Source organism: Azolla caroliniana, unplaced genomic scaffold (genome assembly GCF_043228905.1).
Source record: "Azolla caroliniana isolate FFs.n. ecotype wild unplaced genomic scaffold, voAzoCaro1.0.p SCAF_18, whole genome shotgun sequence".
Taxonomy (NCBI): Eukaryota; Viridiplantae; Streptophyta; class Polypodiopsida; order Salviniales; family Salviniaceae; genus Azolla; species Azolla caroliniana.
In genome coordinates, this window is record NW_028230453.1 from 12,862,454 (window position 1) to 12,882,690 (window position 20,237).

The following is a 20,237-nucleotide window of genomic DNA, read 5'->3' on the forward strand; positions in this document are numbered from 1 at the left end:
CCCCATCATTACTGGGAAACCTGAACGATCAGAGAGCATACAAAATGAATGAATGAATGAATGAATGAATGAATGGTGGTTGTGTGTGTTTCCTGATTCAGACATACTGAATATGCTTGAGCTATATATTTGAGATGGGGCATCATCTCAAATGAAGACGAATGGATGGATCATGATTTAAGAAAAACAAAGAGTAAATAAAGAAGAAGAAGAAGAAGAAGAAGACGGAAGGAAGGAAGGAAGGAAGGAAGGAAGGAAGGCAGGCTTCTTCGTTCTTTCTACTTCTACTTCTTCGTCCTTTGGAGCTAGCTAAGCTTTAGGGTTAGAGACACAGATTGAAGAAAGCTGAGGGTGAAGAGGAGCTGCTGACGACTGACTGTCTTCTTCATCGGACACGGACCGGGACAGGGGAGGCTGAAGTGGAGAAAAGGAGAAGAGTTGGGATTCGAACCCAAGATGTATGGATGGATTGGATTGGATTGGATGGAGGCAGCTGGAGGCCGCCGGCCCCTCCCCTGTCTCTCTATCTCTCTTCTTCATATTTTATGCTTTGGTAGATCTATATAACATTTAAAATTAATATATAATATTTACCATTACTACACGTGTTAAAATATATGTTTTTCTCTTTTTTACATACGATATGTATGTGTATGTATGTATAAGCCGTCCTTTCAGATTTTTATTTTATTCTGTTTTTGGGTTTTTTTGGGGGCGGAAATTAAAAATTATACTGTTTTTTTCCAAAACATAAATTTTATAATGTATATTTCCTAGGGAGCCAGCCATAGCCATTGCTTCCATGCGACTTATCACATGCATTGCAATGTAAGACGGGGGGGCGTTAGGGCACAAGTGATGAGAGTGGTCGACGATGCATACTTTGCCCTAAACAAGTTCGAGAGTCCGAGTATCACACTTTGATACAATGCTCTGCTTTTGATCATATTTGACCATGCTTTCCACACATCTTCGACCAAGCCCAATCCTTTCACGAATTTCTCTCACAACCACAATGTGCACTCTCGATTGCAACATTCATTGGTAACGTTCGTGAACATCACTACTCACTTTCACACATATCACGTGAAATGTAATTTTTTTTGGTCTCATAGGTCATATTTGACCTCCGAAGATGATAATATAATCTCTCTCTCTCTCCCTCTCTAGTTAAAACGCACAAATTATATTAATTATATTAATAAATGTGTGTGAAAAACACTACTCTCTCCCTCTCTCTCAACAACCCAATTTTTCATGTTACATGACAATCAAATGAAATTAATAATAATAACCATGGAGAGTTCTTTGTATAGTGGAACACAACATCAAGCTTGTTGCTTGAGACTTTAGCCTACACACTTAATCCCGAAAGGAAAAACTTTAACACATATAGTTATATTTGATTTTTTAAAGAAGTTTCAATAAGATAAACAATAGGCTAGTCTATAAGCAAATGTTTTAGGAGATCTGTAAAAAATGCATGTTTTCAAGATCCCCAATTGTATTATGAGGTATTCTCTATTCCATCGACAAAATTGTTGAAGTGCTTCGTTGATTGTTGAAATGGTTGATAAGTGAAAGAATTGCAAATTTATTACAAGCCCTCTTAGTGTCATTACATTGAAATTTGTAGGATTAGGATGAATAATTAGAACAACATATTATGGACCATGGTATAGAAATTTGCAGTGACGTCACAACCACAACCCCTGATTGTTATTATTCTTCATCTAAGTATATGTGAAAGGCAGAAATATTATGATTGCATACTTGTGAGTCGTGACAATAATAACATGTACAAGTATATATTGCACTCAAGTGTACCACTACTCATTGTAGGGATACATATCCAAGTGTTAGTTTCACATTGAGTGGGTGCACAAACATTGATTCTGAAAGCTCGCTTACAGTGATAATGAGGTAAATGCTTCTCTCATATCAAATGAGCATAATTCTATACAATTTCCTAAGCTAAATATATTGATGGAAAAGGAAAACATCCATCCCAAAAGGTGTAATGGAATTAATCAATTGAAAACATTGAAAGAGGAGCATGACAAACATTTTGTATTCATGATTGCATCTAAATTTGTTCTACGCGTGAATGCCACACAAATTTATCCAATTGAAATACTTGGGTTATGTTGACAGCTAGTCCCTTTATGGTTAAGCTCACTCATTATCTTGTACTTCAACAACATATTGGTGGATAGTGTGTATTGATGGTGAATCTTGCAATCCTTACCCTTGAACAAAAATAACACAACGTTCAATTGTTGTGTGGCTAATTACAACACTAACATGTGTCTACATCTATAGACAACTTGCACTTTGAGGGTATAAATCAATCAATAGTTAAAATGACCAAAGTAATTAAGAATAATAGGAAGGCCATAGATATGGTTCTTCCTAATTGTATATCCTAGAGTTGAGGCTCACCAATTGTCATCAGCTTTTTCCATACTATACGCTATCAAAGAGAGATTGCACATACCTTGGGAAAGTGATTGTAGTCTATGAAAGAGAGATTGCACCCTTGATATATGCAATCTCTCTTTCATAGTATGCATTGTGCAACATGGGAGATGTTCACACAATTGTTGAACCCCAACTTTGGGGCTTTCAATTGGATGGGAATAAAGAAGAAGTGCATAATACGTGACAAGCCCTATTAATTCATATTAACTCTAAGCCCTTGTGCAAACCAAACTATCTAGATTTTGGCTAACTAAGTCGTCAACAACATAGGTAATGGGCTTATTGTTTGCATAATCAACTATTTTATAATATAAAATGATTAAACCACACCCATGTTTTGATGGGTCGATAGTCGATTATTGTTATGCAAGCAACGAGTAGCTGCCTCCAATATTTTCCTTGCATAACTTTTGACCATGCCAAGTAGTGTTGCAACTAGAGTTTATGGCAATCCCTCTAACTTCATTTTAAAACCAAGTGTTCCATGGCCAATGAGTATGTTACTACGTTGAACCACATCAACTTTTTTACATGCCCCATGGGGTTCTGCTCATCACCTTTTTCCTATTGACATTGCCTCATCCTAAAGACGTGTTGAAATTTGAGTATACAACAAGGCACTCTAAATTAATTATATAGACATTACTTTATTATACACTATAATAACATACAACCATGATTATAATTTATCGAATTACTTTTGTGTTATGTTTTTCCTGCACACTTTTTCATGATATTCACCAAGTCCAAACCAAATTATTTATTGTTACGTATGCTTCCTGGAATACTTCAAAACCATAATCTTGGTTTTTCCTAGAATTTCCATGTCATATTTTTTGTCAAAGCCACTTCAATCCCTACAATTATGTCAACAAAGTATATGGACCGGACACTTCACTTTATGATGGTTGTTCATCTTACACCAACAAAATAAATGAAGTGGTAAAGAATTCAAATTATGACCAAGAAACAAACACACCTTTATGTTCCATATCATTGATCAATCAAAATCATTGACTTTATATAACCCTTTAGATGTCCCGACTCCCCACTATACAATGTAGCAAATTACTCCTCATTGATCCACAACCTTACAATTTTAAAATTCTTGAATTAAAATATAAAAATGTGAAACAATAGTGATGCAACTAGTGTATCATAAGATCCGACTCTAATGGTACACCCATTCTTAGAACATATTGCTCCTAAAATAATGGCTTTATAATTTTGCTTTCCATAACCCAAGAGTTGTAAAGAAAGCAATGATAACAAACTATTTCCAAATGCGTTGACATGTAGATGCTGTTTTCCATCCATAGACTGGATGACTACTTTCATGTGCATTCTCTATTGATATATAAGGGATAACTACATTCATGCCCATCGTCTATTTTATATTACTCCATTTAGTGATTTTGCACGTGGATGGCTTTATTATCTATTGCCTATATTATGGACATTATGCATGCCTGCAAAACATTTTATTTCTCTTGAAAGTATGATAGAAATAAATCATCTTATTCTCTAGATATTAACATACATTCTTTCACATCCTTATTTGCCCATAGTTTGTTCACCTTAATATAACTCTGCTTGTAAAAAATAAATTTCTTTGTGCTTATTACACCCCCTTCATCCATATGTTGCCTTATGTTCATGAATAAAAAAATGCACAAAGTTCGACAATGTTGAAAATGATGTCATTTGACACATGGTTAAGACAAAATCTCAATTATATTTGCATGCCCATTGATGATATCAACTACATTATAAGTAATGTTTGGGCGTGGTTTGAAACCTCAACCATTATAGGATTTGTTTTTCATATTAAAGACACAAAAGAATTGAAAATAACCATCACGATATGAAACATATTTTATTTATTTCCCCATGCAAGTCTCCAAAGAATAAAAGACAATACTGTCATAAGAATATATACGAATATTGGCATACATATTTTATTTATTTCCCCATGCAATCCGCTTGAAAAGTCAATGAGGTGTATGTATCTTATAAACTATGCTGAAATGGGACTTACATGATATAGATTAACTGATACAAAAGGTACAAATGGAAGACATATAACAAAACCAAATATTATTGAGTGTGCTTAGAGTGAGTAGACGAATGATACACCGGAGAAGTTCCATCTAGTATTAATATATACAATTACATACTTAAAGTACTAATTGTTAATTCAATAATTGAAGTCAACCTTACAAGGCTAAGTTAACCAACTACATAATTTGTGTGATCAACTTCTCCATTGATTACAACTAATTGGAGCAAATTGTGTTTTTTCTCACACTGCTTCTTGTTGTCAATTGTTTGGAGTCACGAATTTACCAGTGTCGTGGAGGATTTTGGCCATAAGGAGAAATCTCGCCGACCGTATGTGAATAGGGATGTGCACATTTGCACATGAAAGGGTTTTGTATAAAACAAATGTAAATAACTAAGATTGTTAATAAGTACAAGATAGCATAATTTAATAGGTACTTTTAAGATCCCTTAAAAAGAGGGGAATAAAGTGTGTGATGGGAGGAAATCGAGGGGAGGATTGCTAACAGAAAACGACTGTCATAAAGCTGATGTAACCGACCCTCCTTGGGCTATAAACGGAGGGAATGAAGACCGTTTTTGGGATCCATCATGTTGGAGGGGAAGTGGATGCCGGTTTTTGGGGTTTTTTTGCTTTGTGTGTTTGGTTAGATAGGTGTGAGGCCTTTGCTCGCATAGGAAGCCCCTGTGTTCCGAACCAGAGGCTCTACTAGATGGTGTGTTTTGCCGAACTCGAAGCTTTGTTCCCGGCTTGAGTCCAATTGTATTCTTCTCTATCAGTTAATTTATTCTTGGTATTGTTTCATCTGTCTCTCTTCCTGTGTTGGGTCTACTTTCTTTTCTCTATTTTTGTCTTTGGGCGGTCTCATTCTCCCGCCTTCGTTCTTGCATACCTACTTGAGTCTCCGAGCCCGTGTGCTCTTTCAAGATATCTGGCAACCAAGCCGAATAGTAACTGCAGGCTTTGTGGTCTCTCTCTCTCTCTCTTGTAACGGCTCTTTCTGCCGTTGCCATCACCGTCTGCTGCTGCCGTCGCCGTCACCGTCGTCTGATGTCTGCCTCGCTGTCACTGTTTGTCGTTTGTCGCCATCATCACCGTTGTTGTCAGTTCTTGGCCGTCATCGCTACCGTCGCCGTTGTCATGTGTAGTCGTTGCCGCTGTCATCGTTGTCCGCTATTACCTACACTTCTAACAACGTAATCGGCTGAAAACAAGACAACATACATGTCCTTCTACACTCGAACCTAGCGCGCAAGGCATCGATGCTCGACTAAGTTTTTTTTGTCCTCTTTGTCTTTTCTTTCTTTTATCTTTTGATTTACAACATGAATTCTAGATGAAACCATAAGGAAACACACGAAGAAATTATATGTAAGGAAGAATTTTTAGATGTCCTTAACCCTTTAGTTAAAATAGAAAAATGGGCGAAAGAGATTGAAGTTGAAAAACAAAAAGATAAGGAAGAAAAAGAAGTGCTTATTGTTGAAATAACGAAACTTAAAGTAGACAACACGAATCTTCAGAAACAAGTTAAGGACCTTGAGACATCTAGGGAAGATGGTGAAATATCTTCCCTAGAGGATATTAAGGACGAGATAAAAAAGGTTAAGGAAGAGGTTAAAAGCGATATGGAATTAGCAAAAACTGGGCGGGTTGATGTAGTAAAACGTAATATTAAAAAGGAACTAAAGGATGAAAATATTGTAAACACTACCCTTGAGGAAAAAATGCATCAAGCTTGACGCCTAAATGTACGAGTTACTGGGCTCAAGGAAGGGGCATCTCCTGATGAAGATGCACAAACATTAGGGAAAATGTTGGGGTACGAAGCCCTACCAATCACTAAAACTTGGAGGGTAGGATGTGACACCACTAGGGAAAGAGCTTTGGTCCTTCAGTTTAAGGACTTAGAATCTAGAAATCACATTTTTTAAAAAGAGACAAATTCTTCGAGGATTGGGTAGGGACCCTATCTACCTTGATGAAGACCTGACCAAGATGCAAATTGAGCATCGTAAAACTTGTATGCTGCGAGTCATACAAGCTCGTAAAGAGGGACATCGTGCTTTTTACCAAGACAGACGTGTGATAATAAATGATCGCGCCGCCAATTGACGGCGCGTGGCCCATGTGAAAGACAATAAACTTAGGATGGCTTTATGGAACTGTAACGGTGCACTTTGGACACACCCTAGCCGTCTAGAGGAGATTTTGAAGGTATCTAACATATTTTTTTAGTAGAAACACATCAAAGCCCAAATCGAGGACTGCCACGAGTTGACAGTTTTCGTTGGGAATCTGTCTTTAGACAAACCTCACGTTGACATAGTACTAGAGGGTCTGGAGGGGTTGCGATACTATTTCCGAGAGAGTTACAAAATAAGATAGAAATACTAAAGAAAGATCCAGAAGCCCGTTTTATGTGGGTGAAAGTCCTCACTAACAAGGATCATGCAATATTTATCGCCGTGTGTTACTTCCCCCCGAAAGGATCCCAGTATAATATGGTTGGAGAGGCGAGTATAGTTGATGAAGGAACGCTGCATGGGCCTTCTCCATACGAACCTTTATCGGATGACATAATCTGATATTCTTCTCAAGGGGAAGTCTTCCTTGTAGGAGATTTCAATGCGAAAACCCAATCTCGACAATGCACAATATTTTAGATGGATAGAAACCTCGAAATGGTGAATGTCGACCCTTTAGTCTTAGACATAACGCGTACATCAAAGGATCAAGGTGCGAACGCCACAAACTTTGGCCATCATCTGCTTGAACTTAGAAGCCGACACCATATGATAATATATAATGGCTTAGCCAAGTGGCTGGGCTCGGAAGCGCTCACATGTTTCCACATGGAGGAGGGGAAAGCACAGTTGATTACCTAATAGGACCCCCTGAAGCTACCCACATGGTTAACTAATTCCGGGTGGCCCCATGCCCCATTGGTGCATACCATAGCTTCTTATACTTTGAGCTAAAATGTGACAGCTCCCACGCCACCAACTCTAGTCAACCAAACCATCACACCATAATACATTTCACGCATGAGCTCCGCTGACATCTACTCTTGACATGTTCAAACCCATCTCTCCTCTTTTGATTCTTCCTTGCCTTTAGAGAACCTCACTACAGAACTCACACACACCCTTCACTTAGCAACAATTAGTAGCTTCCCATGCACGAAACACTCCAATCATAGTAGAATAGGGTCTATGCCACAGAACAAGTGGTATGATGAGGATTGTAGAGAGTTGTATAGACAACTTAAAGTGTCGCGACTTAGTGGTACTATTTCCTCAGTACGGGCTCGAAAAGAGATGCGCAAGATGACACGTCGTAAAAGACGAGCTTGGGAAGCATCCCAATATTGGGAACTCTACCATATGCTCATGAGTAGGGATTGCCCCCTTGCATGGAAGAGACTACGGGAACCGTGACCACAAACACCCATCGAGGATCCCAATATTTGTCACACATATATCGAGAGACTCTACCATGTCCCGAACCAACCACCCATCCCAATGCCTTCCACACCCCGACCTAACATGGGGACACTTTTCATGACCTCTAGGGTCACGAAGGTCATAAAAAAATTACAACATAGGAAATCCATGGACCACACAGGATTGCGAGCCGAGCACATCATATATGCTCGAGAGAGCCTAGCCCCCTTTCTCACTCTAATATTCAACCGCGCCCTTGCCGAGGGTTTTCCACCACAATGGACCATGAACACAATGGCCTCTATACATAAAGGAGGGGACCCAATGGACCCAAATACATATAGGACCATTATGATAGGCCATATGCTCGCTAAACTATATGGTGTGGTAATGGAAGCGGAGCTTAGCGATTATATGGAAACATTAAGTCTTCGAGCACCTGATCAGGCTGGCTTTAGACGAGCCTTCTCCACTATTGACCATATCTTCACACTTAGGTGCTTAATTGACCAGACGAAGGCTCATAAGAAGAAATTATATTGTTGCTTTGTGAACTTCTGTAAAGCCTTTGACACAGTTCCTAGGGAGAAGTTGTTTGATAGACTTAAGAGGTTGGAGATACCTAATGACATGATCTGGGCCATTTATGCCCTATATGAGCAAGTCTCTAGGTGCGTAAGATGCCCAAGTGGCCTATTCGATTGTTTCACTAGCACCATTGGTGTAAAACAAGGGTGGCCCCTATCATCGGCTTTTTTTGGGATCTACACTGATGAGATCACTGATTTTATTGCTCGTAAGGGAGGCAAGGGAGTAGCTATTGGGGATACGCAAGTTAGTCTCTTACTCTACACAGACTACATTATCTTGCTCTCGGAGTCGGAACACGATCTATAAAAGCATCTTAATGCCCTAGATGACTTTTGTACACAACGATGACTGGTAGTGAATCTAGCGAAAACTAAAGTCCTTATCTTTCATACATCGTCTTGAGTTAGGAGTAAATGTCACCTAATCCTCTCTCATAAACTAGTTGAGGTAGTTGGATCATATGTATACTTGGGAGTCACTTTTAGTGGTCGCTCAGGTAAATTCTCGATGACCCAGGCAACCAAAGATAGGCTAATGAGAGGGTATGCATCCCTCTCACTCTTAGAGAGACAATGCCACCAAGCATACTTTCAAGAGCCACGGAGTAAGGGATGGCTTTTCGACTCATTAGTGACCCCTTCCCTCATGTATGCATAAGTAGTATGGGCTCCAGGTCTACCATATTTCATGTGGATGCAATTATAGAGACCTTTGGTGACGATGTTATCATGTCAACTCCGAACCAAATCGACATTACCACATGCCATTATTAGAGCAGATTCTTGTCTGCCCTCGATGTTAGTAGAAGCACTGTTTCAAGTGGTAGTTTTTATTCATCGGATACATATCCAACCACAAGATAGGATATCCCATCGAGCCTTTGAGGCATCTCGATCCCTACATGTGTCTGGAGACACTAGCTCTTGGTATAGCACTGTGGTGAGTTGGTTACTTGCAAACGACATAGACATTAATAACCTACCCCCTTAAGTACAACCATGGGATTGACCAAACTCTAATATCTCATGAAGACCGTAATAAAGTGATACGCCAAGAAATATGGCAAATTTACATTTGATATAAATGGATCACCCCATGAGAGCCACTCCCATCTAAAATGTTGTACTATGAGGAACACTTCTTGCACTTCTCTCAGTTAGGTTTTATTACACGACCAAGATATCTAGATACATTCTTATCAAATGCACTAAGGGTTGCCATTGGACAACTTAGGATATCATCTCACCAACTTGAGATTGAGAATGGTTGGGCTAATAGAGTCCCTAGGGAGGAAAGGCTATGTAGGTTGCGCCACATAGAGATAGAGGATGAGTATCACTTCACATGCAAGTGCCCAACTTATGCCGAGATAAGAGTAGAATACCAAGACATATTAGGACCCTCTCCCACCCTCTCCAAACTATTAGATACCCTGGATGTAAAGATACTAAGTAGGTATATCTTAGAGCTAAAACAACATAGGGAGAATAAATTATAAAGTGTTAACTATAACCCTTTTACTATTCATCAACTTGTAACTAGTGTAATTTTCAAGAACAAGGGGAGACGATGAATGTGGATACACTTATGCCACTTGGCCTCTCTCTTGAGGAAGCTGAAACGCAAAGAACAACCAAACACCCTCGGATGTTGGGCTTCAAAACAAGTCGACACGGAGTAGAAAGGATTAAGAAGATAAGGGAATGTGAGCTACGCCGACTAGAAGCTATGGTTGGGGTACCTTTTACATTGGGGCCACGGGCCACATCCACATCGAAACCCTTTGACCTCCTGCTTCTCTTCAAAAGACTTGGATGAAAATGAAATTAGGCCTAGTATAACATCATTTTCATTGTAGAACATGTTTGTTATTTTATTTTACTAGAACTATTTAGCTTAAAACTCTATTTTTATTGTTTACTTTCGATGAATGGGTAAATATCCCATTTTTTGTTGTAAACCATTTGTTTTCATGGGCCAATTTTGGCCTTAGAAGACGTTAATATATCTTTCTTTCTTTCTCAATCTCCTTAGTCCAAGGCCCGAGTGGTCATGCCCGGTTCGACACGTTTACGCGTATTTCCGTGACATCTTTGGTGAACTCGACGTGAAAGGGCAACAAAGGAGCCTCAGGATGAGAGGGTGTGAGCTAGCAGAAGCAATGGCGGCCATTGTGGACCGCCTTGTGAAATTATCGGGGCTCGACAGAGCCATCAAAACGATAGTCGACACAGTGGGCCGATTCAATGGAAAGGACGTTACAAGCTACCTGGAGGCCTACACAGCCGAGATACTCATGTGGGATATTCCAAAGGACAGGCGGCTGTCCATATTTGCTTGATTTGTTATGCGGAGCATCCACCCGGAGGTGCTTGAAATACAAGTCGACTGCCATAACTGGTCGAATCTCAAGGAGCGACTTCTCGAAAGGTACGACCTTGACAACTCACTCCGGTTGTAAACAAGGGAGCTCATGGATTGGGTTGAGCTCCTCGGAAAAGGAAGGAACACATCAACACTTCTCCAGGAGTTCAAGAAGTGAGTTGCGTGACTATTAGCACTGGATCAGACCATGCTCGATACAAGCAAGGTCTTGTTATTTATCAAATCGGTCGACCCGCATGACCGGTGTCAGGAACAATACTAAGACAGAAAATGAATTAGTACTAAAAGAAGGATTAGTACTAAGAGAGGTGAAGAACTCTCGAGAGAAGGAAAGAGTGAATGAGAGGGAGAGAGAGAGAGAGAGATCGAGAGAGTGATGATAAGAAAAGATATATATTATGTGAAGAGAATATACAGTAGTAGCTAGGAGGCTTAAGACTGGCGTTGAACTGATTTGGTTCGAAATAATGCCTTGTGCCTCCTTTTATAGTGTTCTCAGGAGTACTCCTGAAGTTTCTAGAATGTTCTAGAGAAATCTGGAATATACATCAATTTTCTATAATAAAACTTAAATGAAAATAATATTCTACGTATTACAATAGATGGTATAATGGTCAAGAGCTTGACCCATGTAGCATAAGGTCATGGGTTCGAGTCTTGCCATATCATGACACTATTCCCCCTTTAAAACAACGAGTGTCACGAGTCGTTTTGGATTGAGGACCCGGTTGTTCTAGATATTGACGATGGAAGTCTTCAAGAAGAGCACGAGCATTGGTCACATTCTCTATCGGTTCCCAAGTACGCTCGTTGGGACTATATCCTAGCCAATCGACTAGATAGTAGAGCTTGTTGCGAACAATCTTGGAATCAAGGATGGCGGCAACCTCGTACTCAGGTCCATCTTCAAGCTTGATCGGGGGTGGAGGTTGTGTAATACGTCATGGGATGGTGCCCTCTTGATAGGGTTTGAGGAGAGAACTATGAAACACCGGATGTATCCGAAGTTGCGGAGGTAGATTGAGACGAAAAGCGACATCATTAATCTTTCCGATAATACGGAAAGGACCTAATCGCCGATAATCCAACTTCTCGCATGGGCAAGTAGTCTTGATATGTCGTCGTAGTAGCCATACTCGATCTCCAATGTTAAAACTAGATGGAAGTCGATGACGATCTGCATAAACCTTGTGTGTTTGTTGAGCTTGCTGGAGATGAGTAGATAAATCCGCTTGTATCTTGCATAATTGCTCCAAACGATCCTCTGCGCAAGGATTTGTGGACAACTCTGGGGTTTCAAATACACACCATTGGGGGTGATAGCCCGTATAAGCATAAAATGGCGTAACTTTAGTCGATGCGTGGACAGAGTTGTTATAGGAAAATTTGGCGAAGTGGAGAATATCTGCCCAGTCATCCTAATGATAGCTTAGAAAGCATCAAAGATACTGCTCCAGAGTTTGATTTGTTCATTCTGTTTGGCCGTTAGTTTGTGGGTGGTAGCCGGAGGAGAGGTTACAAGTGTCCTTGAGCATTTTAAAAAGGTGCTTCCAGAATTTCGATATGAATTGGGGTCCACGGTCGTTGATGATACTATCGGGAAGGTTATGATGCCGACATACTTCATGCATGACAATTTCAACGGTTTCTTCACCGGAGATTTCCTTAGTACATGGCAAGAAATGAGCCATCTTCGTATATCGATCTACTACTGTTAGAATCACATTGAACCCCTTTGAGACTGGAAGATCTGTGATGAAATCTAGAGCAATGGATTGCCACGGCTTGGAATTGGTAATGGTTCTAATAAACCATATGGATGATGCCTTGGCATTTTCGCTCTACAACATGTATCACAAGTCCGAACAAAATCTTCGACAAATTGTTTTACTAAATCACCAGAATGATCGTTGTACTAAATCTAATGTTTTAGTACTATTAAAATGCCCAGCTATATATGTGTCATGACAGTTTTGGACTACTCGAAGGCATCAAGAACCATTAGGGACATACAAGAGTTTTTTAAAGAATAGTAATCCATCATGGTATTTGAATTGCTGATAGTCCGTACCTGGTTGTTGCGACTGTGAACAAGATGCTCGAGAGGGATCAATTTGTGCTAGAATGTCTTGGGCGAAAGCATCTGTCTTGAAGTCCTCACGTATGGTATCAATAACGTGGGAATCCATGGGCATGCCAAAGACATGTGTTGCTTGCAATTGTGCCGGTCCCAAGATTACTTGCTTTTGGTTATCGAAAGCTGGTTCGCCGGGACGCGGTGCTAGATACGAACGCCGTGATAATGCATCTGCCTTCCCTTGGTGCTTTCCTAGACGATATGTAATTTTGAAGTCGAAACGCGTGAGGAATTGGGCCCACCGAGCTTGACATCGATTTAACACACGAGTGTCCTGAAAGTAGGCAAGGTTTTTGTGGTCACTGAATACGGTGACTTGATGAGAGGATCCCTCTAGAAAATGCCTCCATTGCGTAAAAGAGTCCACTATTGCCAATAGCTCCTTATCATGAATTTCTTAGTTGATTTCGGCGGCGTCAAACTTGCGCGAGTGAAAAGCCATAGGATGTAGCTTTTCATCATTACCTCGTTGTGACAGAATGCTACCCAATGCGAAATCCGATGCATCTACTTCAATGATGAATGGTTTTTTTGAATCAACGTGAGCTAGAATTGGAGCCGATGTAAATGCCTTCTTAAGATTCTCAAAAGCCATGTCCACTTCTTCAGACCAAACGAACGATTGTCCCTTCTTAGTAAGTTGTGTAAGAGGCAAAACAAGCTTTGAGTAATCCTTTATAAACTTGCGGTAGAAATTGGCAAAGCCTAAAAAGCATTGTACATCTCGCAACGAACACGGAGTTTGCCACTCTACCACCGTCTTGACCTTAGCGGGATCCATGGAGATGCGTTCTACAGAGATGACATAGCCCAGAAATTCCACTTGGTTGCACCCGAAACTACATTTTTCCAGCTTTGCATAAAGACCATGTTCTCGAAGTCGTTTTAGTACTAACAGTACATGAGAATCATGCTCTTCTTGGGTCTTCGAATAAACCAGTAGATCATCCAAATAGATGATGAAACAAACATCCAAGAGATCTCGGAATATATCATTTGCCATGTGCTGGAAGATTGCTGGCGCATTAGTGAGGCCGAACGGCATGACCGTATACTCGAAGTGCCCATATCTGGTGCGAAACGCGATTTTCCATTCATCTCCTGGTCGTATATATATGCTCCCCGTAAGTCGATCTTCGTGAAGAACCTTGCACCATTGATCTGTTCTAAAAGACTTGAGATAAGGGGAAGTGCATACCTATTTCTGATCATAACCTTATTCAAGCCACAGTAATCTACAACGAGACGAAGTGATCTATCCTTTTTCTTGACGAAGAAAATGGGTGCGCCGGCTGGAGATTTCGAATGCCGAATGAAACCATTTTCTAAATTCTCCTCTATATAGGCTCGAAGGACTTCCAGCTCGGTTGGTGACAAATTGTAGATCGGTCCCCATGGTGGCTCTTTTCCCGGTTGTAAATCGATGGGGCAATCATATGGTCGATGGTGAGGAAGCGTATTGGCTTGAACTTTATCAAACAGATCGGCATAATGACGATACTTCTCTGGAAGTTGAACGATGGACTCCTCTTTAGTGGTGCTGGAGGGTTTTACTGATATTGCGAAGAGAAACACTTCTTTCTTGTGTCCTTCCTCACGCAATTGATGTAGCGAATAGGTTGCAATCTTCTGAGTAGATCCTCGGGTTTGTCCACACCAGATTTCTCTTTTTCTCCAATCTATGTCTGGGTTATGTAATTCGAACCATGGTAATCCCAAAACAATGGGATGTTCTGGGATACTAATTATATTAAATGATACTATACATGCTAAGTTATCTAGGACAATATTAACGAGCTCTGACTCTTCTATGATATCTCTGGAAGCGATGAGACGACCATCAATGACTACTACAAAGGCTGGACACAAGAGTTTTCTTAGGGATATCTGATGAGCTTGGGCAAAATTCCTATCCATGAAGCAAGAGTTGGCTCCGGAATCTAAGAGTGTTAAGACATGTACTGGAGGAGTACTTTTTGTACTAACCATTACTTGAGCTAAGAACACATTGCTAACTTGCTTAGAGGAAATGGAACCACTAATGGGCTGCACAGATCTAGGGCTGTCCAACCAAACGGCTCTTATTTTGGCTGAACTCAATCGTTTAACTCTTCTTCTAGTTGACTAAGTATTTCAAATTTGTTTGAAAGGCTCGGGCTATTAGGACTATCGGACACACCTAGAGAAATAGACTCGGGTTTAGTACTATTAGTACTAGAGGTTATTTGATTTACCTACCTTTCTGGTTGATGGGGACAATTTACTGCAATATGCCCCGAGCCACCACAATACAGACATAGTCGATTTTCCCTGTGTCACTGCTTTTCTTCTTCTGATAGTGGTCCGCAACGACGTGTGGTGTCGATTTCCATTGGAGTCGGAGTATTTGTTGGAGATGTACTAAATGACACCCTTGGGAAAGGCTTTGCTATGATTGAAGCGTAGGTGGGCTCCGAGCTTGTCCTTGGTATTTGGAACTGATGTTCTGAACGTCGTTCGAAGAGGCGGTTATCGCATCACACCGCGCGACTGATTGCTTCTATCAATGATTTTGGTTCTTCGGGGAAAGTTAGGAGTAAATCTTTAACATCATTACGTAGGACAAAACGAAATTGCTCCATTAATGCCTGGTCATCCCAGGGAATATCGGTGGCGAGAAGACGGAAATCTGTAGCATAAGCTGAGGCCAGCTGCTCACCTTGGCGCAATCTCCGGATTTTGTTGATTGCTGTTCTGACATTGTCGGTATCTCCAAAATAGGCTTTAAACTCGCTAATAAACTCTTCGAAATTATTTAACAAGGGAGAGTTTTTTTTCTAACAGAGGGGCGAACCATGCCAAAGCCTTGTCACTAAGTAGAGTGCCTACTAGTCCCACTCGTGATGCATCGGTGGGATATCGAGAAGGATGCATTTGAATCACTAAACGTACCTGATTGAGGAAACCTCTAAACTGTGATCGGGTCCCATCAAATTTTGTAGGAAGACCAATCTTGGGTTCTTTGTTAATCCCTTGACTGCTTGATCCTTGTTGTTGTAGTGATACAATAGTCGCTTCAAGTTGTTGTACACATAGCATCAACTCCCCGTGTTGTTGTTGTTTTTCCAGTGCTATTTGTTGAAGATGCCCCAACAAACGGTGATTTTCTTGTTCAAGTGCTACAAATTTCTCTTTTAAGGACTGGAGCTCCGAGAAAACAGATTGGTATTCCTGAGCGCTAATAGTTTCCATTTTACTAGGGAGGATAAGAGGATTAGTATGAAGGGAAGGAGGGGTAAGAGGGAAGGAAAGAGGCAAATCGGTTAAAACTTTCAGGAACAGTACTAAGACAGAAAATGAATTAGTACTAAAAGAAGGATTAGTACTAAGAGAGGTGAAGAACTCTCGAGAGAAGGAAAGAGTGAGTGAGAGGGAGAGAGAGAGTGAGATCGAGAGAGGGAGAGAGGCTGATGATAAGAAAAGATATATATTATGTGAAGAGAATATACAGTAGTAGCTAGGAGGCTTAAGACTGGCGTTGAACCGATTTGGTTCGAAATAATGCCTTGTGCCTCCTTTTATAATGTTCTCAGGAGTCCTCCTTAAGTTTCTAGAATGTTCTAGAGAAATTTGGAATATACATCAATTTTCTATAATAAAACTTAAATGAAAATTATATCCTACATATTACAATAGATGGTATAATGGTCAAGAGCTCGACCCATGTAGCATAAGGTCATGGGGTTCGAGTCTTGCCATATCATGACAATTGGGAGAAGGTTGGTCTCTTGGAGATGGATGAAGGGCTCACAACGGATTGGGAACCCATGGTAAAAAGGGGTTGCAGTCGTTTCGACAAACAGTGTCAATGGAATGATGAAGGGTCGTTGTTGACTGGCCCGACTGCAAAGGGAATGGCAGGGGAAGTGCCGACTGGGTCGGAAGAGACGAGAAGGCAGCTCAAGTCAGGCCCGGTTTCGGCCAACGTGGTCGATGGACTGTCGGGAGGCGCAACATTAGAGGAACTGACAAAGACAACGCGTGACCTCCAGATCGCTTAGGCTCGGAGGGATGACGGAGATCAATCGCGTGATTGACGCCCGCCTAATGACCCTACGTGCGACAATGTCGGCCACATTCGGAGAGATGACGATGAGGAACAACATGGTGTACCTTTGGAATGGACGAGTAATGAAGAGGTTGATGGAGGAGGTCACGACACAACATGTCAAAACCATCCATTACTCGACATCGGTTGGAATCTGGGTCGGAGGAGAGAAGAGCACCGCCTTTGGCAACGATGCCAAATTCTAGTTGCTCATACTTGAAGGCTTCTATGGGAAGAAAAGCTGAAGAAGGAGGAGGTGGACCACGTGGAGAGGTGAGTTTGCGAGGTCACTGGATGGAGTGACCCGATGGAGGAGAAGACTGGCTTTGTGGAACCGGTGCGCCAGAAGTACGAAGTTCTGGTTGAAGACAAGCGGGTCGGGAAGGTCGGAGGGGCGGGCCCTTTGGGGAGGTATGACACCCAGAGTAGGCCAAAAAGGAGTGAAGATGCCGGCTTGCAGGAGAAGATGAGGGAAATTTTTTTGAGCTTTCGACTGAGCTCCGAGATAGAGAAGACGAAAATTCTACGGAAGGTCTTAAAGGAGCAAATCCTTGACAATCGGGTGGAGCTCACGCTACGAGAAGTACTGGTTATTGCCAAGAAGGAGTTCCACGATGACACGATCCTCGACCTGATAAAGAGAAAGTGGCTCTCGACTGAGTCGGAAAGAGAGAAACTGGTCGAGGTGAAAGCGGCCCATATCGACGAAGTGGTGATGGAAGAGGAGTTGTCGGACAACCACTACATGTGGTCACAATGGGTAAGGGCAACAACGGAGACACTAGTTCCTGATCGGGGATGTGAGGGAACCGGTGGTGGCTTTGATCGACCACATAGAATGTAATATTCGTGTTCATGCAGGCATTCAAACGTTTGGAAACGAACACTTTTGAAATGGGAAAAATACGTGCTCCCTTTTTTTTTTTCATTTTTTTCATTTATTGTCATTACAATTCAGCTCGCCCTAGTGGTAAGGAGTCATGCTAATGTTGTCTATGTCTTCGGTTTGATTCCCAATTTTCTCATCTCTCTCTCATTAGTACCATGACATAATAAAATTTTATGTTAGTGTTATAATACTTTTTTCTTTTCTTTTTTTATTATTTGAACTAAGCACGACCTAGTGGTAAGTTGCTATGCTACTATTACTTGTGTCTTGGGTTCAATTCCCAACTTTCTCATATCCTCTTGTTAGAGTGTCATGGCAAAATTTTATGTTAGTGTCATGTTCCTTTTTCTTCTTTTTCTTTATTTCATTGTTATTAGAAATTAGGTCACCCTAGTGGTAAGTTGTTATGCTACTACCACCTATGTCATGTTTTCGCCATATTCTCGAATATAGTTTTATGAGTTTTTGATCGTTTCTTTTTTCTTTCTTTGTTGTTAGAAATTAGCTCACCCTAGTGGTAAGTTGTTATGCTACTACTGCCTATGTCATGTTTTCTTCATATTCTCGAATATACGTTTTATGAGTTTTTGAACGTTTGATTATAATTTATAATGACATATTTTGATTCAATCTCTATAGTTCATACTCATTTTTTTGTAAAGTTCTAAAGTGAGGATGATAAAGATGTCTTGATTCTTAAGAAGCATCCCAAAAGTATGCATGTGATACAATGCAAATATTGCAACCATACTTATGTTGGTGGTTCACAATGGATTAGAGTCCACTTATTGGGATTGAGAGTGAATCGATATATAATATAGACCATAGTCAATCCAATCCAACTTTGAGATGATTTACCATACACGTTTTATTGAATCATTCTTGAATGCTAATGCACGTATGATACGTATGGTTCATTCTATGGATTAGAGATAAATCTGATGTCAATGAACTTCTACAAGAAAGGGAAGTGGCCGATCAATACCAAGCATGAGTGGAAGAACTACATGTCCAAGTGAAGGTTGGTGACTTTGTCGTTAAGATTTTCGGCAACGATTTGAAAATCACGTGGAAAGGAGAAAACCGAGAAGGGTTCACTTTTGCGCTTCTCTCACGGCTTTTTCATAGTGAGTTATCCCACATATATATGCAACTAATATGACTCTCTCTCTATATACACTAACTTATCTTACATAAATATGTGATTATGTATATATATGTATGTGTGTATTCATTTGAACTTCTATTCGGTCAACTTCCATTCGACCAAATCCAAATTTGGCTTTCTGGTCGATTTCGGCCAACCAACTCTTGTTTCGGCTTCCTGACCAATTTCGGCCAACTGACTCTCGTTTCGGCTTTTCGACCGACTCCCCCACAAGGAGGAACAATCTTACATAACACAATTGACTTAACATTAAGCCAAGTCATTTCTTTAAAAGTTTTATTTTTCATTATATTATTCACATGTAAATTCTTGTACATGAGAGCTTCGATGAGTGACATGAACATCATGCATCACATGTAATGCATGAGTGCCAAGTGGCAAACATGCATTGTATGCATGTCTAGCACCCTGACATGCATCATATGCATGGGGGCATCTATAAAAGAGTGGAGGAAAATGAATCAAGGGGGGAAGCTAAGTAATGAATAAAGGAAACAGTAATAAAATCTAGTTATCTTATTGGTGATGTATCTTGTCTCTAAAAATTGAAGTCAAGGGTTCAATCTCTCTCTCTCAATTTGTCTCATAATTGGAATCTTTGTCTCTCAATCTCACAGTATCTATCTTAAATACTTTCTCGCTAAAGCTAGTACAACCTTCAAATCCTTCCGGTCCAGGGCCCTAGTGGTCCCGCTTCATTTCGCGAACACGCAAGGATTTCCTCGATATCTTTCTTGGTGAACCCGACGAGAAGAAGTGGTAGGAAGGATCACGGCAAGGATCGACCAATACTTAGAGATGGCATCCTCAAGCAATAGAGTGGGAGAGTTCGAAAGGATGATGGCACTAAGCCCTAACTAAGCCCTAGCATTAGGTTGTTGCTTATATACTAAGCCCTAACTATTTGGATGTGTTCACACTAAGATACAAATTGGAAGGAGTCCGCCTTTTATGCCAACAAACTCCCTTGTAAAAGGACTACTCTTTCTAC